The sequence below is a fragment of the Triticum aestivum genome, chromosome 3A, assembly GCF_018294505.1.
Source record: "Triticum aestivum cultivar Chinese Spring chromosome 3A, IWGSC CS RefSeq v2.1, whole genome shotgun sequence".
NCBI lineage: Eukaryota > Viridiplantae > Streptophyta > Magnoliopsida > Poales > Poaceae > Triticum > Triticum aestivum.
Genome location: NC_057800.1, coordinates 748460380 through 748472741, shown reverse-complemented (window position 1 = coordinate 748472741; position 12362 = coordinate 748460380). Strand labels below are relative to the sequence as shown.

Sequence of the window (12362 nt, the reverse complement as noted above, 5' to 3'; positions counted from 1 at the left end):
AATGCTTAAATAGATGAGATGCGTGATATAGAAACATGACATCCATCATGATAGGTTTATTGTTATGTATAGCATAATGGAGACTCAAATTGTGTAATGCATCACGAGAAATATGTAGAGCATTGTTATTCATGGAATGTATACGGTGCAAGCAATTATGAGAATCATGCAAAGTATGAAATGCATCAAAATCTCCTAATATGTATGAGGAAACTATGGGGGTCTCCTCATGAGCATTAATGGAAACATCACATGGAGAATATTGACAACATCCAAAACAATGCATAGTTGGAACATTGTGATCATGGCGTGGCATAGTAGATGAATTGCGCAAATCATGTAAAGGAAGCATGGCAATATCATCACATGAAAAACAAAAGCCAATGATCATCATCTCGTCATTTGTGCCATAAGTGCAAATAGGATTTATGCGAATGGGGCATGCATAGTCATTATGTTGAGATTGAAATAATGCAATATAGGATATCTCACTCATAGCATATGACAAAGTGAATGGATTGTCAAACATGATGTGACCAAAAGAATTTTCACATGATATCCTATGGAGCATAGCATCACAACTAGGCAACTCAACATGCTCATCGTCATATTTATCATAAATAGGTAAGTCATGACATGAATAAATCGCACTAGCATGAAGCATGGGTATAGGTGTGTCAACATCATGCAAGCAATCATTCATAAAATAGTCCACTAGTGGGACAAGAGAAGCACCATCATCTATGTTACCTTTGGAGCATCGCTCATGTGTTGTAGGTGAGGTGTCGAAGACCAAGTCGTGGTCATCTTCATCTTGATGGAACCATGTGGGGGGTGCATCATCTTCCGCCATGGCCATCGTTGTCTCCATTGGACGTATGGACTCGTCGAGGATAGGCGTGTCATCATATAGGAGACCTAGCACCAAAGAAAACACACTCGGAGTAGAGGTTAAGTTGTTAGAAATTGTAGTGGCCTCACGTGTCGTGTCAACTACCTCACTCACTAAGTGTGGTGGCTCACTCACTCCCTCTTGGATGCTCTCAAGTGTGGGGCTAGTGGTGGTCGCACTCATCCTCTCATAGGAAATGCACTCAATGTCACAAATGGTGGAGTCACTCATATTACTCATGGTGGGGTGGCTCTCCTCACATGATAATTTGGGCATCTCTTTATATGTGGGTGTCGGAGAGATGTTGGTGCAAATGTCTCCATACTCAATCATGCCGTGGTTGTAGCCATGGATGAAGGCCGAAGATGGCACATCATCACTCTCTAAGACCAAAGAAAAGGTCTCATGTGCGGTCTCGTAGCTTGACTCGGAGAATGAGTCCTTTTGGGGCGCCGTCTTCATGTAGTTGAAGAGGTTCATGCTCGTCGCCATGGTTGAAGGGGATTGCCCTTGCTCGACCTTCTTGTCGCCGTCTTGTTGTAGGAGGCCCATATGATGTGGCACCTCATAGCTCGTCTCCATGACCGAAGGGAAATTCCCATGACCGGCCATCTTCCTTGAGGGGCTTCCGAAGATGGAAGTGTCGCCCTCGCTCGTAGGTGGTCGCCTTGGAATTGATGAAGTCGTTGTAGGCGTACTTGTGGGAAGTAGGCGAAGATGTCGTACGTCCAAAGGCGAAGATGCCTTGATAGCACTTGGCGAAGATGCCAAAGTGGTGGTGGTAGTAGCCGTAGCGCCGTCTTGGTTGTGATCGACTCGCGGTCTTCTCTTTTGCTCATGAAGTGTGGACTTGGCGTGAAGTAGGGCTTGTTGGGACTTGTGCATTTGCGCTTGATGAGCATCATCATGATGATGTTGGCGTTGTCGCACTTGAGCTCGTAGTAGATGTCATTTGTCGTCGTCGTGCACATGTTTCTTGGAGGTGACTTGCCCTTCATGACGAGGTTGATCACGAACGTGATGGTGGTCGCCATGGAGATGTGGACGTGGACGACTTGCGCTTGTATCGCTTGGGCGCTCCGAAGAGGGTCGATGTGCTCGCCGCCGCCTTGAAGATGACAAAGGGGAAGTAGACTTGATCAAGGCCCGAATCTCCTCCATCCTTGCATCTTGCTCCTTCTTTTGTGCGGAAAGCTTGTTATCGATGTAGTCACTTTTCCTCGCTTCGGAGTGGCGAATGTCGATGGAGAGGTTCTCGATGTGCTCTCGCAATCTTGATTGTGCGCCTTGCGTTTGTCGTTGTAGATCGAAGATTGACGCTTTGGTGATGTAGTTGTTCACGCCGTCGTTGTTGTCGAAGACCGGAGATGAAATGTCTTGCCTATCCATCACTCCAAGAGAAAAATGTGAGTGGTAGAAAGAGAAGAACGAATACCAAATGTACCTTAATCGAAGTTGAAAGTGGATCAATGATCACTCCAATGTGGACAAGGAAATAGCACAATTGGTACCAATTTTTGTCGGTTTCTCACACCTACACAAATAAGGCTTATGGTGGAGCTCGGTGAGGATAGTGGCACAAAAATTTGATGTAAAATGTTAGCATGAGTCAATAATGTTGAAAGAGATTCACAAATTCGCAAGTGTAACAAGTAGACCAATAGCAATATGGGTGACACACGGAAACGCACACACGGATAGATAAATGGGGTCGTGCAACCAAGGATGAGCACAAAATGTGGAATCCACGGAAAACGCTCGTGTTGCACAACTCAAGAGAGACGCTAGCACGATTGCTCAATAGGCGGATACGACACTTGTGCACAACCTATAAGATGCAAAATGTATGAACTTCTATCCCAAGTATACTATGTATATGATGTTCCGATGGTATGATCCAAGATGATCGGATATGACAGTCTTATGCAATGTGGTATGATGCTATGGCACTTGCTTACAAGCTCTTTGTTCACTATTTTTCTTTTGCTTAAAAGCTTATTTTTTTTGTATATGGCCACTCTGCGAAATGCACAAACCAAGATAGCGATTGTGTATATGCGGAAACAAACTTGAGGCACAAGGGATGATATGATACCAATATGATATGGTATGATTGCAATGGGAGGTGTAGCTTGATGATCACTAATGTGCACAAGTAACATTGCCGGCAATACTCAAATGGCTAGTCTCGATAGGCAAGTAACGCAAAATGGGCTAGGGGTTATCAATGCAATGGCAAGGGAATATACAATGGAGAGATACCACGATACCAATATGATATGAAGGTTACCGTCCTTGGCGATGATGAGTGGTGGTGATCTTGATGGAGATACCAAGATGATGGTGACTCGTCCCTAAGTAGCCGAAACACCTTAGGAAACGGAAAAAACGCGAACTCAAAATCTCAAACGTCAAATGTCAAATGGTGGTAGCAGGAAAGCGGTGGTGGTTTTGTGGAAGCTCAATGGAATTGCGGAATGGCAATGATGGGTTTTGCGAGTAGGAAATGCAGAAGTGGAGGGTAAGGTGGTGTACTATACACGGTGCGGAGTTGAAAGCACGGTCCCTAGTAGCCGAAACACCTTAGGAGACACAACTCACAACACGAACAAAATCGGGTTAAGTTGGGATGGTGGAAGTGTATGGTGGTCAAGCCTATGCGGTAGTGGTGGTGGTGGTTGATGAAGAAGCAACCGTACCTAAGTAGCCTAGACACCTTAGGAGACTCAAATCACTCCTCAAGCAACCACTAATGCGATGGGGAACAAAATTGGTTAGGTTGCAGAAGTCGGTGGTGGTTATGCGGAGGTTGTGGTGAAAGCCCTAGGCAAAGATGCCAAAGTTCCAAAATTTTGATGGGGTCAAATGGTGTTGGTAGTATTTTGTTGGAAGGGGGATGTCAAGAGCTTTTCAACGAGCTAAAGAACGCGAAAATCGGACTCCGGATGAATTAGTTATGGACAAAACGGTGAAACGGGAAAGCTGAAATGTACAGGAGCCGGACATCCGGGGCTCGGGCCGGATTTCCGGGGGCGTATGTCCAGAACTGTGCGGATTTTGCATTCCAGGAGCCGGATGTCCGGCCAGGGACCCGAATGTCTGGCCCGATGGCCCGGATGTCCGGCCCGACGAATCCAGATCTCGTTTGGGGCGGAAATTTTTGAATTGGGGGTGGAAATTGATGATTCCAAGGGCAAAATTTGATGTATTTTATGGATGGAAAGTGGAGGAAATTGGGGATATGCTAGATCTACTCGAAACCAAGCAAATCCATGGATCAAATTCAACAAAACTTCATCTCACCAACAAGTCACAAAAAAATTTGGGGGCTATTTTTGATGGGGATTTTCGAAATTGGGGAAGAACACAACAAAATTAGGCTAGAAAACAAGGGGGGGCTCCGAAATCGTGATCAACGTGGCTCATGATACCAAGATGATGTAGGGTAGAACCCTAGTGGCCCGATCTTTCACGAAAGGAGCGGATCCCGCGATGAACACGAAGAACACGAGGGGGAAAACGAGGAGAATCACGAGGGGAAACACGAGAGAACACTCAAACCAACAAGAATGATCACACATGCGCTAGATCCATGAACACAAAGGGAGATACAAGATCCAAAGTCAACAACGAACGATACAAGAGGTAACCGGTTCTTCTCCGTGAGGAGGTCTTGAATCCACAAGGGATTTTCCCGTGAGGGGTCTTGAATCCAAGGTGGATCTTCTCCGTAGAGGGGTCACGGTCTCTCTCGTGGAGTAGATCCGATATGGATGAGTGAAGCTCTATCTCTCAAATAAGCTAAACCAACGCTGACCCTAACTAGAAGGAGGTGGGGGAGTATATATAGTCTAAGCCACGAAGGGGTAAGTGGGAAAGAGGGATACATGGTCCCTTGGCCCGTTCACTGTGCGCAGACAGGCGCCGGATGTCCGGGCTGGGGGCCGGATGTCCGGGGCTTCGCGACGGGCCGGATGTCCGGGCTGGGAGGCCGGATGTCCGGGCTGGGAGGCCGGATGTCCGGGCTAGCCTGGGTCTTCCAGATGCATTCGGTGATGGAGGGGCCGGGTTTCCGGGCGAAGGGGCCGGATGTCCGGGGCTTCGGGAGGAGCCGGATGTCCGGGGTGATGGCCGGATGTCCGGGCTGCGGTGGACCTTTGCGGTGCTCTCTGGATGGCCGATGCCGGATTTCCGGGGCTCGGGCCGGATGTCCGGGCTGGGCCGGATGTCCGGCCGCTGTAGCAGCTGGCCCTTCTTCCTTCTCCTTCCTTCACTTTCGTGCACGCTTGGTCTTGGTCCTTAGGCTCTCCATGGTCTCCTCGGGTGTACCTGAGTATGCACAAGGTCCGCGCTTGAAGTAGCATCCATGTCTTACATGCGGAAAGGGAAGATTCAGAAAGGAGCGAGTTCACCTTTGTCCAATGACGTATGCTCGAGTGTACATGGGGATGATCGTAGGATGCTCCGCATCAACAACTACAACACTCCAATAAGCTCATGGCTTCCAAGGCATTACTTGTCCTGATCATGGTGGTAATCAGTGTGTTTACATGAGAAAAATATCTTAAAACTCCGGGAGAAAGCCCACTATCAAATAATGCCATATACCGGCAAATGGTTCCCTCTTTCTTTTCACCAACACACATCCAAGACAAGGCAAAGCACATACCCAGTGAAAACAGGGCAGAAAGCAAGGCAAAACTATTCTAACCTAACTAAAAACTTTTAGGGGGCAACTGCAGATGGTTCCCTTTTTAAAATAATGTTTATGCCACATGAAACCCAATAATGTGTCTCTCGGATAAAGGTCTCGTGCCTATGATGGATCATGTTTGCTTCCTACTCAGCCACTCTGGAGTTGTTGCAGTTGGTTCGGAATGAAGACAAATTTCATGTACATTTCTTAATGATACTAAACACATTTTAACATTACGTATACATTTTTATGAAAGTGTCACAAACACATTTTTGAAATATGTGAGCATTTTTAAATGTAACTTACATTTTTTGGAATTATGAGAAATGTTTTAATGCATGTAAATTTTTTCAAACGTCTGATATTTTATTAATTTTACAAAAAAATCATACACATGATTAGCATTTTTCTATACACATTTAAAAAAATAGAATGCATGATTAACATGTTTCTAAATTATATGCAAAGTATTTTTCTATATATGTGTGTGTAGATATTATGAAATATAAAGGAATTAGAAAACCAAAAAAAATATAAATTTTTGAATAATAAACAGAAGAAAAAAAAACATGACGTCAAATAGTGCGCGGTTACTAGGCAGGCCGAACACATGCCCCCGGTAGGTGAGCTTCACTGGGACTCGCAACAGGCGGCACATAGCCATGCCCGTCGATGGAATGCTGCAAACTGGTTTTAGAACCTTCCGAGTGGTTGTGTTTTCTCTACAGTTTTTCATCCTTTTTCTATTTTTTCTGTTGTTTCTTCTAGTTTTCTTTTGTTTTTCATTTTCATTTTTCATTGGTTTCTATTTTTATTTTACATTTATTTCCTCTTTGCTATTTTCTCATTTTTTATACTCGTATTTTTTAAGATAAACACGGTCTAGATTTTATTTATACAGATTGAATATTTTTACATAAAGGTTGAACATTTTTTAATAAACGGTGAACATTTTTCTCAATACATCTTTGAACATTTGCCAAATTTACATTGTACATGTTTTTATATGCAGAGTAAACTTTTCTTGTAACATATTTAAGATTTTTCCCTGAACATTTTTGTAAATGTGAAAACATTTAAAAAGTGCTTGAACATTGTTTTTAATGTCACAGATATTATTTTCTTGAATTGTATGAAACATTTTTCTAAATTACACGAACATTATTTTGACATTGTAAAAATATTTTCATAAAGCATGACGAACATATTTTTTTAATGTGGAAACATTTCTTAAAATGTCAGGAACATTTTTTTTCTCGCATTGTGGCTGGTTTTTCCTTGTTTTTCTTGGTTTCCAATTTTTTGGGGATCTTTTGTTTTCCAGTTTCTTCTGATTTTCGTCCATCAAAGCTCGGTTGTGTTGTGTGGAGTACATGTGTGATTCATGTGGAGCATGGGTGTGTTGTGCTTTCGGGTGGGGCATACGTGTGCCTCACTGCGAGGAAACCACATTTATGCTTCATTGCAAAGGAAGCACAAGTTAGCTTACTTGAGAAGCATTGTTATGCTTCTGCGGGGTTGACACACTTTTGGTCATAAATTTAAATCCGGTGTGCTTCCATAACCTCATGATAAACTTTCTATTGCATCCTATTCCAAAAGTGAGGATCTGCTTTTTCATTACTTTCTTCTGTACATGGATTGGCAATGCGCATGGAAACAAAATCATTCTTATTTACCTCCTTGTAGTCACCCCTAGATGCTTATGTATTTTGGGACCTTGTCCTTCTTGATCTTCTTCACATGATGCCTTTTCTTGTTGAGTGCATCATGACATGCTAGAATTTCTTGATTGGTGCGAGAAATTCTTTGATTTTTTTTCCAGTCATCATACCAAAAACACAAAGGGATTGCCAATAAAACAAAACAGAAAAATCTTCGGTGTGAAAAAGAGTCTAACCTCCCCTCTCCTCAATTTCCGAATTCAACACCCACATTAAAGGAAAAAAATGAAACGAAGCGAGGACAGAAGATTCTCAAATCTTGATTGGTCCGTTTGGTCCTCCCACAGTCACGCACCTGAGCTAATCGTAGCCACTTGAATCTTCCAAATCCAATGGCAAAGACCGTTGGTAACACGGATTGCACCAGCCGACCCGATCCTAGCCGCTTGCACCTTCCAGGTCCGAGGGTGGAGAACGCTGGTCACACGGATCACACTCCCTCCCAGGGATCGTGCCCCTCCGAGTTGATCCCTACCGCCCGCCCTCCCAGATCCAACGGTGGCGACCGCACGTCATGTGAACCGCGCCCCTTACTGTGGAGCGTGCACCCCCACCCCCCACCCTCCCTCCGCTATAACAGCGGTGCCCTCGCGTTCACATCCATCAGCGCGCGCCACCCACATTTTGAGAGATTCAAGTTCGCCGGAGAAGGAGGGGAAATGGCCGGTAGGAAGAGCTGCGAGCGGAAGAAGGCGGTGACCCGCTCCATGAAGGTTGTACTCTAGTTTCTCGTCGGCCGCATCAGGCGCTATCTCAAGAAAGGCCGCTACACGGACCATGTCGGCCCCGGCGCCCTCGTCCAACTCGCCACCTTCCTCGAATACCTTGCCGCCGAGGTAACCAACCAAGGACCAATCTTGTACATTCCTGTTCATTTCACGCTCAATAGAATGGTAACTGATCTCGTCTTGGTGTTCTCTTTAAACCTTAGATGCTAGAGTTGGCGGGCAATGTGGCCAAGGACAACAAGAAGACCCGCGTCATGTCAGGCCACCTGCTTCTCGCCACTCGCAACGACGAGGAGCACTCCAACCTGCTTGACGGCATCACCATCGCCCATAGTGGTGTGTTGCCCAACATCCACTCTATGTTGTCCTCCAAGAAGGCCAACGTGCACTAGCATATCAACTTCAAACAGAATCAAAGAATAATATATCTCTATCATTTTTGTTTACCTTACGAGTTTTTGCTTAGCTTAGATTCTCATACCAAGACAAGAAGTAATGACGTTTCCTTTTTTTTCTAAACATAACCCTTGTTTTCCATTTCCGAATAATGTGCATCCGCAGGCAGATCCGGTTGTCCCTTATCTATCCTCATAACTACGAATTAATTCTTCGCATTTTATGTTGCGTAATGACAGTCTTCTACTGGATCATAATGCAGAAATTTCTACTTCCCATATAACAGTGCAGTTATACAGCACCATAGCCCACTACAAAATGAATGTAATCACGTATCTGCCAGATGCCATAAGCATACTCATACCAGTTATCCCCCCCCCCCCACACACACACACACTATCAATTAATGCCATATACCGACAGATGGTTCCCTCTTTCTTTTCACAAACACACATCCAAGACATGGCAAATCACAGACCCAGTGAAAACAGGGCAAAAAGCAAGGCAAAGCTATTCTAACCTAGGTAAAAACTTTTGGGGGGCAACTCCAGATGGTTCCCTTTTTAAAAATAATGGTTATGCCAAATGGAGCCCAATAATGTTTCCCTCGCATAAAGGTCTTGTGCCTATGATGGATCAGTTCGCTTCCTACTCAGCCACTCAGGTGTTGTTGCAGTTTGTTTAGAATGAAGACAAATTTCATGTACATTTTTTAATGGTGCTAAACATTTTTTAACATTACGTATACATTTTTATGAAAATGCCATAAACACACTTTTGAAACCTGTGAACCTTTTCTATAAATGTAACTTGTATTTTTTACAATTATGCAAAATGTTTTAATGCATGTAGATTTATTTAAAATTCTGATATTTTATAAATTTCACCAAAAAATCATACACATGATTTACCATTTTTTATACATGTTTAAAAATATAATGCATAATTAACATTTTCTAAATTCTACATAAAGTATTTTTCTATATATATGTGTGTACAATATTATGAAATATAAAGGAATTAGAACAGCAAAAAAATATAAAAATGTGAATAATAAACAGAAGAAAAAATAAAAAAGCATGACCTCAAATAGCGCGCGGTTACTGAGCAGGCCCAACACGTGCTCGGTAGGACTCGCAACAGACGGCATATGGCCATGCCCGTCGATGCAATGCTGCAAACTAGTTTTAGAACCTCCACGCTGTTGTGTTTTCTCTATAGTTTTTCATCTTTGTTTTTTGTTTTTCTGTTCTTACTTTTAGTTTTCTTTCGTTTTTCATTTTGGTATTTCATTGGTTTATATTTCCGATATTTTATTTATTTCCTCTTTGTCATTTTCTCATTTATTTATAGTCAGATTTTAAGGAAAAACACGGTGTACATTTTATTTATATAGGTTCAACATTTTTCGATAAAGGTTGAACATTTTTTGAAAGACGGTGAACATTTTTCTGAATACATGTTTTAACCTTTACCAAATTTACATTGTACATGTTTTAATATGTACAGTAAACTTTTCTTGTAACACATTAAACAATTTGTAAATTTGCAAACATTTGAAAAGTGCTTGAACAACATTTTTAATCGCATAGACATTATTTTTAAATTGTACAAAACATTTTTCTAAATTACACGAACATTATGTTGACATTATAAAAATATTTTAGTAAAGCATGACGAACTTTTCTAAAATGCAGGAACTTTCTTCAAAATGTCACGAACATTTTTTTGTTTCTCGCACTGGGGCGGGTTTTTTCTTGTTTTTTGGTTTTTCTCGGTTTTCAATTTTTTGGGGATATTTTTGTTTTCCAGTTTCTTTCAATTTTCGTCCGTCGGAGCTCGGGTGTGTTGTGTGGAGCACGGCTGTGCTTCATGTGGAGCAGGTGTGTATTGTGCTTTCGGATGGAGCACATACGTGCCTCACTCTGCGAGGAAACCACGTTTATGCTTCATTGCAAGGGAAGCACAAGTTAGTTTACTTTAGAAGCTATGCTTCTGCGGGGGTTGACACACTTTTGATCATAAATTTTAGTCTACTGTCCTTCCATCAGCTCATAATAAATTTTCTATTGCATCCTCTTCCAAAAGTGAGGATTTACTTTTTCATTCACTTCTTCAGTATATGGATTGACAATGTGCATGGAAACAAAATCGTTCTTATTGACCTCCTTGTAGTCACCCCTAGATGATTATGTATTTTGGGACCTTCTCCTTCTTCACGGGATGCCTTTTCTTGTTGAGTGCTTCATGACATGCTTGAATTTCTTCATTGGTGCAAAAATGCTTGGATTTTTCCGGTCAATCATACCAAAAACAAAAAGGAATTGCCAAAAATAACAAAACAGAAAAATCTTCGGTGTGAAAAAGAGTCTAACCTCCCTCCTCCCCGATTTCCGAATTCAATTCCCACATTAAAGGGAAAAAACGAAATGAAGCGAGGATAGAAGATTCTCAAATCCTGATTGGTCCATTTGGTCCTCCCATGGATCATGCCCCCAAGCTAATCGTAGCCACTTGAATCTTCCAGGTCCAACGGCAAAGACCAATGTTGACACGGATCGCACTAGCCGAGCCGATCCTATCCGCTTGCACCTACCAGATCTGACGGTGGAGAATGCTGGTCACAGGGATCACACCCTTTCCCACGGATTGTGCCCCTCCAAGTCGATCCCTGCCACCCGCCCTCACAGATCCAATGGTAGCGATTGAACGTCATGCGAATTGCGCCCCTTACTGTGGAGCACCCCCGCCCCCTATAATAATGGTGCCTTCGTATTCACATCCATCAGGGCCACCACGCACATTTTGAGAGATTCAAGTTCGTCGGAGAAGGAGGGGAGAAGGTCGGGAGGAAGAATTGCGAGCGGAAGAAAGCGGTGACCTGGTCCATGAAGGCTTGACTCGAGTTTCTCGTCTGACGCATCGAGCGCTATCTCAAGAAGGGCCACTAGGCAGACCGCGCATTCCCTTCCGCCCTCGTCTACCTCGCTTCCGTCCTCAAATACCTTGTCGCCGAGGTAACCAACCAATGACCGATCTCGTACATTCCTGTTCTTTTCATGCTCAACAGAGTGGTAACTAATGTCGTCTTGGTGTTCTCTTTAAACCACAGATAGTGGAGTTGTTGGGCAATGCGGCCAAGGACAACAAGAAGACCTGCATCATGTCGCGCCACCTTCTTATCACCACTCGCAACGACGAGGAGCTCTCCAAGATGCTTGATGGCATCACCATTGCCCACAGTGGCATGTTGCCCAATATCCACTCTGTGTTGCTCTCCAAGAAGGCCAACATGCACTAGCATGTCAACTTCAAACAGGAACCAGGAATAATATATCTCTGCCATTTGTTTACCATACGAGTTTTTGCTTACCTTGGATTCTCATATCAAGAAAAGAAGTAATGACGTTTCCTATTTTTTTCTAAACATAAACTTTGTTTTCTAATGTTCCCATAATGCGCATCCGCAGGCAGACCCGGTTGTCCCTTATCTATCCTCATAACTATGGATCAATTCTTCGCATCTTGTGTTGTTTAATGACAGTCTTCTACTGGATCATAATGCAGAATTATCTTCTTCCCATATAACATCGAGTACAACTTTTCGGGGCATGTGCAGATGGTTCCCTTTTTAAAATAATGTTTATTGCAAATGGAGCCCAATAATGTGTCCCTAGGATAAAGGTCTCGTGTCTATGTTGGATCATGCTCGCTTCCTACTCAGCCACTCATGTGTTGTTGCAGTTTGTTCATGATGCAGACAAATTTCATGTACATTCTTTAATGGTACTAAACATTTTTAACATTCTGTACACATTTCTATGAAAATGTCACAAACATATTTTTGAAACTTGTGAACATTTTCTTTAAATGTAACTTACATTTTTAGAATTATTCTAAATATTTTAATGCATGTAGATTTTTTT

At 42.9% G+C, this 12362-nt stretch overlaps 1 pseudogene; it reads left to right on the top strand.

Annotated features, from left to right (window-relative positions):
- Nucleotides 1-7971: 7971 nt before the first annotated feature.
- LOC123059710 (protein H2A.6-like) lies at nucleotides 7972-8432 on the top strand (annotated as a pseudogene).
- The last annotated feature ends 3930 nt before the right edge of the window (nucleotides 8433-12362 follow it).